This window comes from Tamandua tetradactyla, chromosome 24, assembly GCF_023851605.1.
Source record: "Tamandua tetradactyla isolate mTamTet1 chromosome 24, mTamTet1.pri, whole genome shotgun sequence".
Lineage (NCBI taxonomy): Eukaryota > Metazoa > Chordata > Mammalia > Pilosa > Myrmecophagidae > Tamandua > Tamandua tetradactyla.
Genome location: NC_135350.1, coordinates 14,663,709 through 14,679,069, shown reverse-complemented (window position 1 = coordinate 14,679,069; position 15,361 = coordinate 14,663,709). Strand labels below are relative to the sequence as shown.

Sequence of the window (15,361 nt, the reverse complement as noted above, 5' to 3'; positions counted from 1 at the left end):
GACTTGTGCAAGTGGTCTTAGTGAATAACTCCAGGCAAAAGTTTATGGGCCTTTCTGATCCTTTCTGTGCACGTGTCTTGTCTTGGGCATGTGAGGATGGTCCTAAGAATTCCCCCATTTACACAGATAAGAATGCACCCCTTTCCTTAGGAAATAGGAAAGTTCCTGTAGGAAGTAAAAAGTACAGTTATAAACCAAAAGTACAATCCCTTGCTCCTGGCAGCATGGCTTAACTACTCTCCCACAGCATTCTGTTGGAGAGCTCTGAGAACTGCCTTCTCCTTGCAGGACAAGTTCTGAGATGGCAAGTCTTTCAGGACACCACTAGCCAGATCGGGCCAGACATACATGCTCCCTGTATATGCCTGAGGTTGGCTTTGTTCCCTCTGGAACTGGGACCAGGGATCCACACTGGGACATGTGCTGGCTCCCCACCAGTGAGGAGATGGGAGAGGAGTCAGCCACGGCACCAATTTTTACATAGCCTTTTTCTTCATTTGGCACTCTTACTGTAGTCATTTAACTATTTTCTTGAACTTTGAGAGGGACATTTTTGCCAGTTCTTACTGGCTGGTCAGAGCTTTTGAGGAGGGAGCTTGAATTGTCTTACCCTTCTGGTGGAGCAGGGTCTCCTTTTTGCCCCAGGCCTGCTCTTTTCTCCTTCTGCTTCTTGCCTGGTCATTCCACTGAGTATCAGTAGATTAACCAAAACCGGATGGAGTTCAAACTTAAGCTATTTTGCTATTTGCCAACAACTCTGTAGAAAAAAATGAGTCAGAAAAAGATGTGAAATAAAAAAGTTTAAATACAAATTTAAATTTATGAATTTAATTTATTCATTCCATTCTGGCATTTTAAATTATATAAGGATCAATCTTGCGACACAATTTGTCTAGCCACAGAGCTTGTCCTCCCTTGGGACTGTCTCTTTGGGAAGTCATTCCTTGGTAAAGTGGACACATCAGAACCCCCACAGGTAGCCCTTGCTGTCTAAGCCTCTCATTGTGTCTCTTTTTATTCTACTAATCTGTGTTATTATCCCCATTTGTACATCTCTTCTCTCCAACTAAATATCAGTTTACTTGAGGTCAGGACTAATCTCAAATTTATTTGTTTCTTCCAATATTTTTTTTTATTTTTTATTTTATTTTATTTTATTTTACATGGACAGGCACCGGGAATCGAACCTGGGTCCTCTGGCATGGCAGGCGAGCATTCTTGCCTGCTGAGCCACCATGGCCCGCCCCTTCCAATATTTTAAAAAACCTTATACTCACAGCAGTTGTTCTAAAAATGCTTGTAGAAAGAACAGACGTCTTTGGTAATTCACAAAGTTCTCCCTGTCCTTGCTTTTTTTTTTTTTTCCCACCCCCTATTCATAGCTCACAATTTGCTTTTTAATACGAAAAGAAACAAAACAAAACTACTTTTTGTTTTTCTGATTAGTAGAAAATGTGAAAAATTAAACAATTTGTAAAGCAAAGCAATAATAAAACAGCTATAACCCCCTGCCCAAGTTACTAACCATCGCTATCATTTTGGCATATTTCCTGGCAGCGTTTTTTCTATATAATTGTGTGTATTATATACAGGCATCTATTTTGGTCCTGTTTCACAGTGTGTAAATGTTTTTTATTAGCAGTATTCTATGTTGCTTTTTCCACTTAGCAATTTCAATTTAACATTTTCCTCATGACTTAAGACATTTTTGGTTATGTTATAACCCATCATATGAATACATCATAACTAATTTATTAGTTTGCTCCTTTTCTGGTTGCAGAACCAACACATTCCAACTGAAGCAAAACAAGAAGCGGGGATATTTATTATAAGGAGTGATGAAACATGGTGTAAATTAGCACAATGCAAGTTATAGAGTAATAAGTGCCAAAAGCAGGGTGACTATATGGAATGCTGGGCAGCTAAGGAGAGAGATTACCTCTGGGCTGGATGACCAGAGAAGACTTCGTAAAGGAGATGATATTTGATGAGTTTAGTAGTTTTCCAACTACTAAAACAAATCTCATACAATGGGTTGGCATGACCACAGGAATTTTTTAGCTCATGATTTCAAAGGCTTCCTCCCAGGCTCAGTATCCTCTGGCTGGATGGCAATTTTGGGGTTCCTTGGCTTATCTGACATGTGACAATGCACATGGCAGCATCTTCTCCTTTCTCTTCTGGGTTCCATTGACTTCCAGCTTCTGGTTGCTCACCTTGGCTTCTGCATCCTTGTCCAATTTCCTTTACTTGTAAGGCCTTCAGTCATATTGGATTAAGACCCACCCTCATTCAACTTGGGTGCACCTTAGCTAACAACATCTTCAAAGGTCCTATGCACAAATGGGCTCACAGCCACAGGACCAGCGGTTGGGACCTGAACATTCTTTTTGCGGGGCACGATACCCAACTATCTGGGACCCGAAGGAGAGGTAACGATAAAAATGACGTATATTTTAAGTGCTGGAACATATGCCAGGCACCATATTAATAATTTTTCATGAATTATCTCATTTGTCCCTCAAAACAGTTGCTTTTTTTTCACTTAACAATTACACTGTAATATTTTCCCAAGGTCTGAGGACATTTTTGATTATATTTCATCTTACCACATAAATATACCTTAACTTATTTATTCATTAAGCTCCTTCTCAAGTTGAAGAATCAATTCTATCTAATGAAGCAAAGCAAGATATTACCTTTAGTTTAATGCATTTTCATTGCCATTTCACAGATGAGAAAATCAAGGTTTGAGAAGTTATGTTAATGTGTCCCTGTTCAAGTGGGATTTTGACAGGCAGAGAGAAGGAATGGGGGCTGAATTGGGTGGTGGGTGGCAGAAGGAGGCAATTTACCAAAATGAATAGCCTCACCAAACGCATCCGTAGTTACATATGTCCACACTATGTCACAGTGAGTCTGTTCTTTGAGGTGCATTTCGTTAGGACCAGCCAGATGGAGAAGACAGGAAATAACTACCTTTCATGGTGACTCTTTAATGTGGTTCCTTAAACAGCCATCTGTTCTACCCATTGCAAGGAACTGACGATTTCAAGTCTTCTCTTGAATCTTCTGTGTGACAGTTTCTCCCATAACGGCTCCTTAGTCTTAGATCAAAGGCCACCAGACATTTTAACATGGAGCCAACTTTTAATACATGATTTCTGCAAAGATGGCAAAGGCAGATAATTTAGGTGACAACAGAGAAACACACACACAAAAAACGTAAAACCAAAAACAGTCTTAGCTATTTCCCGGTCTTAAAATGCAATGTATAAACTGTTATATAAATAAGAGTCTTGGTTTACTAACATGCTACAATGAGCTGATTCTCTTCACTACCTACCTAAGACAAATATCATTCCAAACTACACAAAAAGCCCCAAAAACACCTCTCCAGGTTAATTCTTGCCTCCTTGCCTCATAATTTATATTGCATATGGGAAAGTTCTAATATCTTCATTTCTCTTGGCTCACTTGTTGCATGCCAGGAGCCGCCAACTGTAAGGAGCAGCCCCAGGAATGGCTGCAGTGGATCTGCCTTTGAAGTCCTACCCTGCAGTTATCTCTCACTGCACCAGGCAATCCATAAGCAAGCCTGTTGCATGCAGCTGTCACCATTAAGCCAGCAGGCGTTTGAAGATGTGCCGCCCCCTACCCCACCCCTTGTGAGAGAAGCCAGAATGGAACAAAGTGTGGTGTTCCCATGAAATCTTTTGACTGCTTGATAAGAGTCTGAATCTGCACCTTCTCCCCTTGATGGGGGTGGGGTGGGGACGTAGTGGGAAAGGAGAAAGATCAGCTAATTATTATCTCCTCCCTTCTCTTTGCAAATATGGAGCACAGGTAGCTGGGACTGCCACGCTTTCTGGTTCTTGATGACAAAATATTTTGCATATGGTAGAAAGGGTGGTGATGGTGGTGGGTGGGAGGTGGGAGGATAAGATAGTTCTCAGAATTTCTGGCTGGTTTGTCAGCATGGGCTCCTGCTCTTGCACTGTTTCTCACCTTTTCCCCTCTGTATTCAGAGCCCAGTTGAGACCCCAGATCTTCACACTACTGTTGAACATATGCTCTGAGGCAGTGGTGAGATAATGTTGCAGCCGTTGAGGCAATAAGCATTGGCTGTGGTTTTTTATTTCCTCACCACGCCTTTATCACCTCACAACCGCTTTGGTTTGTTTCACCCCTGGAGTGCAAGCTTGGACAAATTTTTGCCACCTCTTTTTCCTCGCTCCCACGCCTCCTATCTCAAATGGAAAGACATTCTTTCAAAAGAAAGTGGCTGCCCAGAAGGACAGTGCATTTGCCCAGACCTCCCAAACATCTCATCAAAAGCTTCTTCCTTTGGCTTGATTTGTCTGTTGCTGCAAATACCACACAGGGAGAACTGGCGCTTGCCTTCTGGAGAGCAACTCTGTGTAACAAAACTATTTACAGGATCCAGGCTGGGGCAAAGCGCTGGCGATGTGCTTGATGATCCGAATTTTGCTTTCACTGACCAGCTGTCCCCCGCTTAGTGAGCCACCCTTGCGGCTGCCTTCACAGAGGAGCTAAGGAACCAAGAGCAAATTGCTCATTTTACAAACAAAAATGTAGACAGTAAGCGAGCTTGTATAAACTGAGTTACAAATTGCTGTCAGGCCTGGGTGGTAAGTTGGCAGTCAGTAATGGAGCCTCAGGTTCTCTGCCGCTGGAAGGAAGGGAAAAGTCCTGTTATTCACACTGGAGGGACAGTAGAGAAATTCCCAGTAGGAGAATTGTCCGCCTCTCTCAGCATCTGCAGACACCATGTGGCTGGCCCCTTGGTGGCCTGGGAGATTACACAAAGTGTTGGAAAGCTCACAGCCTTTGTGAAGGATAAACATCTTCCTTCTGCCACCAAAGTGGTAGCAATTGTGGTTGCAGGATCGGAGGCTTAAAAACAGATATAAGCCAGCGCTGTTGGCATTGCCTCGCCTCCAACACGATACCATCAGCTTTCATTAGAGACCACTTTTACAGTTCGTAAATGACCCAGACCTTTATTCTTTGCCCCCACCCCCAGCCCCTGCAGAATCGATAAAAGGAAATGAAATTCAAGCTGGACAATTTTTCTATTTGTAAGCACCTATAGAAAAGGGTTGGTTGGAGAAATGATTCAGGCTACTGACCCAAATTAAGTTTTCAGACTCTGGGTGTTTATGAGTGACTCTGTGCTCTTGGAGGGGAGTCTCTGGCTCAGCTAAGTGGGTCCCAGGTTTCTCTGCTTTTTAGCTTAAGCCACTATAGAAGGCCAAGAACAGAGTCGGGTCAGTTCCTAGTTTAGCATTTTTTAGTCATCAGAGGGATCCTGTCCTCTCACAAAGTTCTGGGCCGTATGGGGACTGGCAGGGGCTCTCGCTCCACAAAGTGCATCACAGTTTCGATGAAACTACCCTTCATATTTAAAAAGCACCTTGAGGATTAGGGTAACCCATGATGGATTATTGTCTGAACATCTTGACCCCATTTTCAGAATAAGGGATGGAGGAAACCATAAGATTTTTTCCTTGGAGCCCCTCATACTCTTTATTTACATGGTGAAGTGAATGCGTGAAGGGAACATGTCTTGCTTCAGTTGCTCTCCACTCTAAATCTCTCTGCTCATGCACTTCAGTTCCATGGGTTATGTCAGAAATGGGACATGAGAGTTTAGACGGGGAGAAATCTGGATTTGAATTCTAAATTCACCACTTAATAGACGTTGCTTATCCTTTCTGAGACATAGCTGCTTAACTTTAAAATTGAGATAATCATATCTCTCATAGTGAATTAAATTAGATAAAACTTAGAAGGTGTCAGCACCCTGCCTGGCACATCTTAAACCCTCTCTTCCCCTATCCCTGTCCTGTGTCCAAAACCCAGTTAAGAAAAGGCACTGAAATGTGGGCTTAGTTATTTGAGACACAAATCTGAAGGTCAGACTGAACTAGAAGATCAGTCTAAGAGAAAAAAATGGGTAATACGGTCCCAAAGCCACCCAATCATCTTATAACTCTGACATCCAGTGTGTGTATTTTAAGCAGGGACTGAATAAGTGAATCATTGCGGGCCCCTGAAGGCAAGTGGTTTTCGCTAGGGATGGTTGGCTAAGTCATTTGGAGAGTCAGTGCTGGAGAGTGGGAGGTTCAGGGCAAGATGGTCAGGCCTCTGAAGGATTGGCTGGAGGCCCAAGGCTGGCCAGAAATTCATCCCTGAGAAAATGTGGTGTGAAGTCAGACTCATCATAGGAGAAAAATGGCATAAAATTCCCTAATTACTTGGGAATTTGGGTTCCCCAAGACAAAGCAATTCTGGGCCTAAAAATGACCTAGGACTTCCAAATGAAAACATGCACACTCATATAAATATGGGATGAGGGAAATACGGTTTTATTATAAGATGTGGAAAAAGAATTGTGGATTTTTTGGTTCAGTATAAATCAACGGTGTGATGTGACTATAAATCCCAGGTAACATTAGTATATCAAGATCTCGAAAGAGAGAACATACAGTCCTGCCCTGTTCAAATGTGCAGAAGCAACTGTGCATCTCGATACATGAGCAATGAGATGGTGAGAAGATGGGAAATGGAACCATCTGGAAAAGTATTGGAGGAACTGATAAGGTTTATCCTAAAAATATAAAAAAAAAAAGGCAAGAGTGCATATTAACTATCTATAGATATTTGAAAGAAAGAGTATGAGTCAGGGCTTATAGTTGCAAACAGCAGAAACTGACTCTGGCAAACTTAGCCAATAACAAAAAAAAGGAATTTGTTGGAAGGTTATTGGGTGATTTGCAAGCTCTTCAGAAGCCTGGGAAAACTGGCAGGGAAAATACACCAGAGCCATGGGAGGCAAGCAACAGAAGCTAGAACTGTGGCTGTACCACAGGAACCATCCAGCCAGGGGGCCACCTCTGGCACCATCTCTGCTGTTCAGTTGTGGTCACTGCCGCTGGGCTCTTCTCTACCGCCATAAATAATCTTGGGCTGTTTCTGTTCCTCTGCGTCACTCCCCACTATATGCAGTGTCCGACTCGGAGCTTCCGTTCGGCTGCATAGACTGCCAAGCCCTCTTTGGCTGCCCCAGTGAGACGCATGCCCTGCCTCCCTCTACAACTTCCACACTGGAGAATTATTCCAAAGAAGAAGAGACTTAGGACCCTGATCAGACCCACAGAAACAAAACAAAAAAAGCAAAAAGAGAAAATGTAGACTACAGAGTAGTAATATGTAGTGACTTGTGCCAGACCCTAAGGAAAAAAAAAAAGACCAACAGACAAGCACTGGGAAGCGGGTATTCATTTGTTTTTTTAAATGTTTCTAAATGAACCAAAATGGCCAAAGATGATTGAGCTGCCTTTGGTGGTAATGAGCTCCTCATTCCTGGCAGAATGCAAGAAGGGGCTGGGGGTTATTGGTTGAATAAACTCTGCAATAATAAGTTTCTAGTAATAAATTATCCAGTAACAAACAAATGCATTTGTTTCTAAATTATTGTCTATATTGGAACAAACAAGATGATCATTCCAGGAACTCTCCTTTGGATTTTGACATTTCCACTGTTGAACACGAACCTCAAAATAGCTATTCAATGTGTTTGAATACAAATGTGGAAAAAGCTGTGGATCCCCTGGTATTTTTTAACAGATTTAAAGAAAGGTGTGGGGAAGACAGGAGTGAGCATCTTTGAGTCTGTTTCTCCTTTCCCAGCAGAAGCTTGTGTATAGTTTGTGTATACAACCATCTGAAGTTTGTGTATACAACCATCTGAAGTAGGCATAGGCAATTGGAGGTGTGGGAAGTTTCTGATTACTCACTTGGTCCCTGAGATTGCCAACTGAGTAGTTAGAAATAGGCTGGGGGTAGAGGAAAGGGAGAGAGAATACTTCTACTACTCGTAATGCCCAGGGCAGACTTTCCACCTCCTTTTCTTCCCCACCACTCACCCCTAAAAGGAGGTACCAGTGGCTAATTGCACCTGGCACCCAGGGAGTGATACCTGGGGCCACTGATGCTTGACCATTCCTCCACCTAGTTCTTGTACTTTGTGTGCTTGGGTCAGTTTCTTCCCTGTTGCTCATAAATATTTACAGCTTCTTCATGTCCTCGCAAATTGGATTAATCTTAGCATATTTCTAGAACAGAGATGCCCCTGTCCAACCTCAGTCGTGAGGAATAGGCAGAAGCATTTTTTTTTTCTTTAAGCTGAATGAACTCCCGGAGAGTGAACAAGAGAAGAAGGGTGAAAAGGAGGGAGAAAGGAACAAAATGAGAGAGGGGAAAAAAGGGAGAAGCAGAGCAAACGTTAACAGAAATGTAAAATACAGGTCAAATGTTAAAGGCGATAGCTCGGTATTTGGGAAGCAAACTAGAAAATCAGGACTAGAAAATTCAGGCCAAGGTGGGTTTGGATTGGGTGGGTCCAGTGTTAGATTGTACCTCAATCTCAATTCTGGAGATTGGGGAAATGGCTTTAAAACCTCATCTCCAGGTAAGGGAAGGAAGGAGATGCCTTGCAGTCATTACGACATTCTGAAAGTGAAACCACTGATAAAGAAGTTTCCAAGCAAGGTTATTAGTGTGAATAATTAGCATAATCATTCAGGTTTTATTTAGATTCATACAGTATCTTCGGAAAAGGAATTTTAAAGCCCTGGAACTGCCAGACACTCCTTCCTTGCAAATTTTTAACTGCCTGAGGTTTCTATCTTTTCATATATTCACCATTTTCTGTTAAGAAAATGCCTTCCCTGACATGTTGACGGTTAAGGAAATTTATCTTTTCCTTCAGTGGTCACAGGAATGTAGGTGATTAGGCACGGAGCCCTTCTCTGTCTCGCGCCAGGCATCAGACACCCAGCCATGCAGAGGCCATTTGAATAGAACTGCAGCATAATCTTCAGAAGATAAAGCGAACTCACAAGAGTGGCAGCAGCCCATTGTGCCGAGTTAAACACACTGGAGAGGGTCTGGCTGGCTGGCGGCGGGGAGCTGTGGTGCTAATGGACAGTGGTTAGAGAGGTTAATATCACTCTAGCAGACCTTTTGTAATTATTGTTACCTATTACATCCTAATTAAAGACCCCAAAAATGGAAATCTGTTTGTTTTGTTGGCAGTACAAGTCCTTTGTACCTTCCGAATGCAAATATTATGGGAAACTCCAATATATAAAACATCACAATAGCTAACATTTGTATAGCACTTATATTATAGCAGGCTTTATATGTACGAATTGATTTAATCCTCACAGCACCCTATAAAGCAGGTGTTATTGCCATCTCTCTTTCAGGTGAAGAAACTGAAGAACAGAAAGTTGGATAACTTGCCCAAGATCCCACAGCTGGTAAATGGCAGGACTGTGATTTAGTTCTAGACAATCAGCTTCCAAACTCTCGTTTGTTTATGCGTGAGCCGAGGACTTCCAGCCTCAGCTGTTTGGCTTTGTCTCTTTCTTCTTTTGCTCTATAAAATACCCTGGGCTCTATAAAACCCAGCTCAAAAAGCTACTCATCTAGTCCAACGCTCTCATTTTAAAGATGAGGAAATCACCCAGAGAGGTAAAGAGACTTTCCCAAGATCTCACAACAAGCAAAGATCGTTCATATGTTCTTCCTTAGGCTGGAGACTTACCTGATTCTCCTCCCCTGAAAGGCAGATTCTGCAGGTTTCTCTTGAGAAAATGCCTTCAGGGACTGTGGGCTTATCCAAAAGAGAGCTTAGATGGATGTAGGAATCTGATGGGTGTCTAACTGGTCCAAGAGCAGCTTGGGGGGAAAACCCAAATTAGCTAAATTATGCCTTTTGCTTCCTCCAATCTCTTATATGAATCTCAGAATATGACTAAGCATATGAGTTCCAAGTCATAAATTGTTATCATTTATTTATTCAAGAAATATTATTGAGAGCCTATCATGTGTCATGAACAGGACGTAAACAGGTAAGTACCATGTTTTCCAGACTAGGCACTGGGGACACAGTGAAGTAAGTCAAGTTCCTGCTCTCCTGGAGCTCACATTCCAGGATCTGCTGGAGGACCAGTCAGCTTTGCATCGATCCAGGTGGCTATTAGAAGGTGCAGACCCAGTCTGTACCTGGCCAGCTGCCTCACCGCTGTGAGCCATCAGTCACTGGAAGGCTGATTGAGAAGAAGGATGGTCCAGATCAAATCTATTTTTCAGATGTTTTTGTCTTCCTCATGGAGAACCATTGGATGATTTCTTTAAAATATTTTGCCTTAACAATTTTAAACTGGGTACCTCACTTTACATCTACGTAACAATTACATGTATCATTGTTCATGTACGTGGAAGTGTCAAGAAATCTTTTAGAAGCATAATATCTTTCTGTCCATTTCCTTACTAGGCAATGACCTGTCACCATGGATGAAAGAGTCAATACTTCACAATTTTCAAATTCACTTCCAGACCATGCTGCAGAAACCTTAGTAATAGAAATGTTGTACATAACGCTATATTATCATATGGACTAAATTACAGCATATACAACCATGCAATCAATCGGTGAACATTTATTGAAGAATTCTGTGTTAATTTGAAAGAAAGCAATCCAAGTAACTGAAAACTGAGCTCAAGGTGGCTTAAACAGTGAACATAGTTTGTTGTATTACATAACTTAAAAAAGTCCAGGGTTCTTAGTCTTCAGGAATGGTCTGGTCAGGGCTCTGTCCCTTTACATTCCCCTCAGGTTTGGCTCTCCTGTGGGTACTATATTTATTCTAAGGCTGATTTTTTTTTCCCTTAGGAGCAAAATGACAGTCTTACTTTGAGGTTCATATCTGTACATCAATCTGCCCAGAGTGAGAAAGAGCTCCCCCTGTTCAACAAAATTCTTGAGCTTCACTTCGTTGGAACAACTTAAGTCATTTGCTTTCCCTAAACCTATCACCATGGATAAGAAATTGAGATTATAGTGATTGGCCCAGGCTATTTGAGATCCACCCGTGCAGATGGAGGAGGGGCAGACAAGCAAACTGCACAGTGCTGCCCAATGGAGGAGAGGTGCAATGGCTATTGGGAAGTATTACAAAACCATTTTGACCCACCATGTGCCATACACTGGGCTCAGCTTTGAGGTTACCACAGTGAATAACCCAGTCTAGTCAAACTCTCATAAGCAGGGCTTTAAAAACATTCATAGCATAACTTTGAGATTCTTAAAATATGAGGTGGGGCAAAACTCCAAATTGTTGTTCTGATCTTTCCAGAACCATTTCCTAGCCTAAGGTTCACGGGGAAGAAATTGCATCAGGGTCAGAGAAACGGTTTGTTTATTATCCCACCGACAAATGTATTTTGAGTATGAGACAGAAAATTAGGTGAAGCCTGCAGGATTACTATGAGAATTTATAAGTTTCTTTGTTTCTGCTTTAGGTTTTCTGTAGGGAACAATTAAATTTCCTTTATCGGAAAGAGAATATTTTAAAACTTAGATAAATCCAGCTAAAATAATTGATCAAGGTGATGGTATTGTGCATTAAATTCAAGTTTCAAACAGGCTGGTTCTCCCCGGGCATGGTGAAAGGGAGACGAGGAGTGTGGGAAGAGCTCCGCTGCCATGTGCTACTGCTGCCAACAGGGGTACACTGAAAATCCCCTCTTATGGGATCATTTTCTCTGCAACAAGTTGTGATCTGCAGAGAGTTTGCTGGTCCTGCAGCCTGCACCTGTTAAGGACGGCCACTGGTGAATCCACCATGATGCTAAGACTGGAAGTTGGGATAAGAGCTAAGGTCAGCGTCTTGAAAATTCAGTTCCTCAGAAGTATGTGGGGGTATGCCAGTTCTTTCTATTCAACAGGTATAAGTTGTGTGCGTCACCGAGGCATGCTGGATCCCTGACAACCTTTAAAATGCTTGTCGAGTAACACTCATGAACTGCATTTTATAGATTTCTAAATTATATGATGCCATGGTGTAAACTGTGATCTTTGGCTTATTCACAGTCTTGACAAAGACTTGCAGAAAGAAAGCACTTGAAGTGTGATGCATGATAATGTCAAACCTTATGCATTGAGGCTCAATAAAATTCCATCGTCTTTTCTTTAGTGCAGCATTACAATGACTATTTCCATCACCACGTGACACTTATACATACAAGTTATTCATCATTTTATTTTGAGATTCTTGGTACACTTTGAGGAAAGTATGAAGATGTGAAAAAATTAGGCATTGCTTGGAAGAAAAAAGAGAATAAAGGTTATGCCATATATATTTCGTTAAGGTTAGTTTAGAATAAATTGTGCATTTTCCCAATGAATCACCATTATAAAATAGGTAATTTGGTACATTGCTTCCCTTTTACTATGTTTGCCATAACCCTGGGAGTGGACAAGTAATAGTGAACCTCAGATGACTCAATGAGCTAGAAGGAGAAATCTTTTCACTGAGGTGAACAGGGTGCATTTAGAATGCCCAGGGTCAAATCTCATAATCCTACTTAATAGAACCATGGTTGCCCTCAAAGGCACAAAGGACAGCATTTTGCCCTATTAAATGTACTTTCGCATTGATCTAGAAATTCTTTGTTGATAAACAAATGCATAGCAACCATATTTAAATTTCAGAACATTACAATACCATGTCTTTGAATAACTATGAAAAAAAAAAGCTCAAAAAGGGAGAGAAAAACTATTAGATGGCTGGAGCTTTTAAAGTCATGGCGAGGTGCTATTTCAAAGCAAACACCTCAAAGCAATCCGAGTTAACAGAGAACAAATCCTCTATTTTTTTTTTTTCCTCGGGAGCTATACTTGGAACATGAAATAGGTATCTTGTTTAGGATTTTTCAAGTGTGGTGTCTTAAAAAATATTTGCAAATAATATTTTCAATGACTATTGCTTTTGAACAGGGGCCACGGGGGAAGCCAAGTTGGGTTAACAGATCAACCCATAGAAAATTCAATAGGTTCCTTTGCAAGGCGAGAGGGAGCATGAGGTTTGCCGTGTGGTCCTTGTGGCTCCGCTGAGCTGCTTTGCCCGTTTTGTAGGGGGTTGTGGTGTGTGAATTCACTGCCACTTAGGTGGCTGGAGGCTGGAGACGGCTCTTCAGCGAGCTCTAGCAGCCTGGCACATTCTCAGCTCTGGGAAGTCCACGCTATTTTACAAAGAGCAGGTGGGCGAGGAAGCTCAACACTGCAGGGCAGATTGTGCAGCTGTGAGAGGTGGAATTCCCCTCAGAAGGATCGGCGCTGCTTTGAAAATAAATTCATCATTAAAACAGAAGGATTTCTGAAGCAGTAGACGAACATAGGGCCTGATTGCTTTCAAATTAACTCTTTGTACTCGTCTTTCATTCATCCTTCAAGAGAGTGTCTCTGCTTCTTCCAGAGACGTAACACAAATAATCCTTGACATCTTTTCAAGGAGGAGAGTGAAATGTTGGAGCACTTATGCCACTGCATCTGCTTTCCATTGCCCCCGCATCTGACTGCTATAAAGCATGGCAGGGAGGGTCCCTGGCTGCAATTCAGGGGTTCTGTCTTGCTTCATGTTCAGTATTTAAGAAAGGAGGGATTTGCTTGGCACTGGAAGGAGGATGTATGCTTATTCTCGAGGGTACAGGGAAAGTGGTATTTGGGGGTGCTTGCCCCTCCTCCCTCCTCCCTCCTTCCTCTTTCTTCCCCTCTTTCCGAGCCTGTGCTCTTTCCTTGGCCCCCTTCTGCCTCCTCCTGTGAATCTTATAAGAAGCGTCTCGCCTCTGTTCTTCCTGCTAGTAATTGAAAGCCTTTTCTTCCCCTTGTGGAAAATGTTTAACACCATTTTCTCTGATGGAGACCATTTAGGTATCTGTCACAAGTGTCCTTCGCCCACGAATCCCATAAACAATAAATGCAGAGTTGACGAGCCTGTCGAAACCTTTCTGGCTTACTTAAGCGAAGTGTCCTAATCCTTTTCTCCAGCAGCCCAGACCCAAGCGCTGCGGCCCATTCATGTGCGGTTGCTGCTCAAGCACTTTGATCTTGGGGCTTCATTACAGCTCATTTCAGCATTAAGGATGATCTGAATTCATGAGCTCTTCCCTTCCGAATACGCACCATTCACAGCCGTCCTCAGGAGCGGCCGCAGCTCGCGGAAAACTGGTTCAAACCACACGCGAAAGAATAAAGGGCGAGCTTCAAACACAAGTGAAAAACGGGGTGTTTATTAGCCAGATGAATCTTTGAATGAAATGCTTCATTAAACAAAGGAGTCTCATTTTCAGGGCACTGTTAAATCCACCAATTGCCACGCTGAGATTAGTAAGTATGATTATTTCATTTTTCCAGGTGGAAATGTTGAGATAGAGAAGAGGGAGAGTATGTCCACCACATCCAAGGCAGAGTGAGGTCTGATTTGGGATTTATTTGACTTCATAGATACGGAGAACCATAGATGTTTTTATATGTTTTGTTTGATCAATCTGGAGTAGGGAAGTGTGCCACTCCTAACACACACTGTTTTCTCTCTCTCTCTCTTTTTTTTTTTTTTTACCATTTCTTAAAAAAAAAAAAAGAAATTTAATTTGGATTCAGATAATACCCTTATAACTTCTAAAGCAGTCAAGCAAAAGAGGAACAGATAATTAGAAGATGATAGGAGCCAGCACAAAGCTACATGGGAGAAAGACAGGCACACAGTAAGGCAGCGAAAGCAACCACCTAATCCCTTAACAGCCTTTGCTATAATTATGTTTTGCTCTGGCTTAAACTGGTGAAAGCATAAAGGAGACACCATTAAAGTCTTAATCCCCACAAAAGAAAGCTCATCCTGTATAACAGCAAGGAGTGTGCACCAAAGCGACACCTCAATTAGCACGGCTGCAAATGTTTAATTTAGCACTTAGTAGGCACATTCAGTGGCATTGCAAAAATAAAGAGGAAAAATGAATAAGTCATGTCCCTTTAAAGGCATTCCTTGCTAGTGCTCCATGGATGCACTAAGCTCTATTGGTTCATTTTCTTCCCACTTTCCAATCTTCCCAAGCTTTCCCAATTCCTTCCCCTACCCTAACCACAGCTTCCATCCCCCGATCCCCACATGTGGACGTTTATGAACGTGGTGTTCCTGAAGTGTGTCCAAGGAATGGAACCAGAAAGCAGAGTCTTCCTTTTACAGCAGAAGGAGTGGTGGTGCCGGGGCCAGCGAGCTGAGGTAGAAGGTCTGCGGACCTTGAGAAAAACAGGTTGGGGTTGAGCCTCCGTACACATTTGCTGTACCCCTTCCGTGCACATGGCTCCACGGTGACTTTGCAATTCAGTGGGGAGGAGCTTCACTCCCCTTCCACGAGGCCACACCATTCACAATGAATGTTTTCCCGTCACATCACCTTCACTGTGTCAATGCAGCCTCGAGAGGGC

The 15,361-nt window shown here is 42.4% G+C and overlaps 1 pseudogene; it reads right to left on the bottom strand.

The window, feature by feature from the left end:
* LOC143668586 (SIN3-HDAC complex-associated factor-like) overlaps nt 1-15,361 on the bottom strand; it is a 135,211-nt pseudogene that overhangs the window by 101,367 nt on the left and 18,483 nt on the right.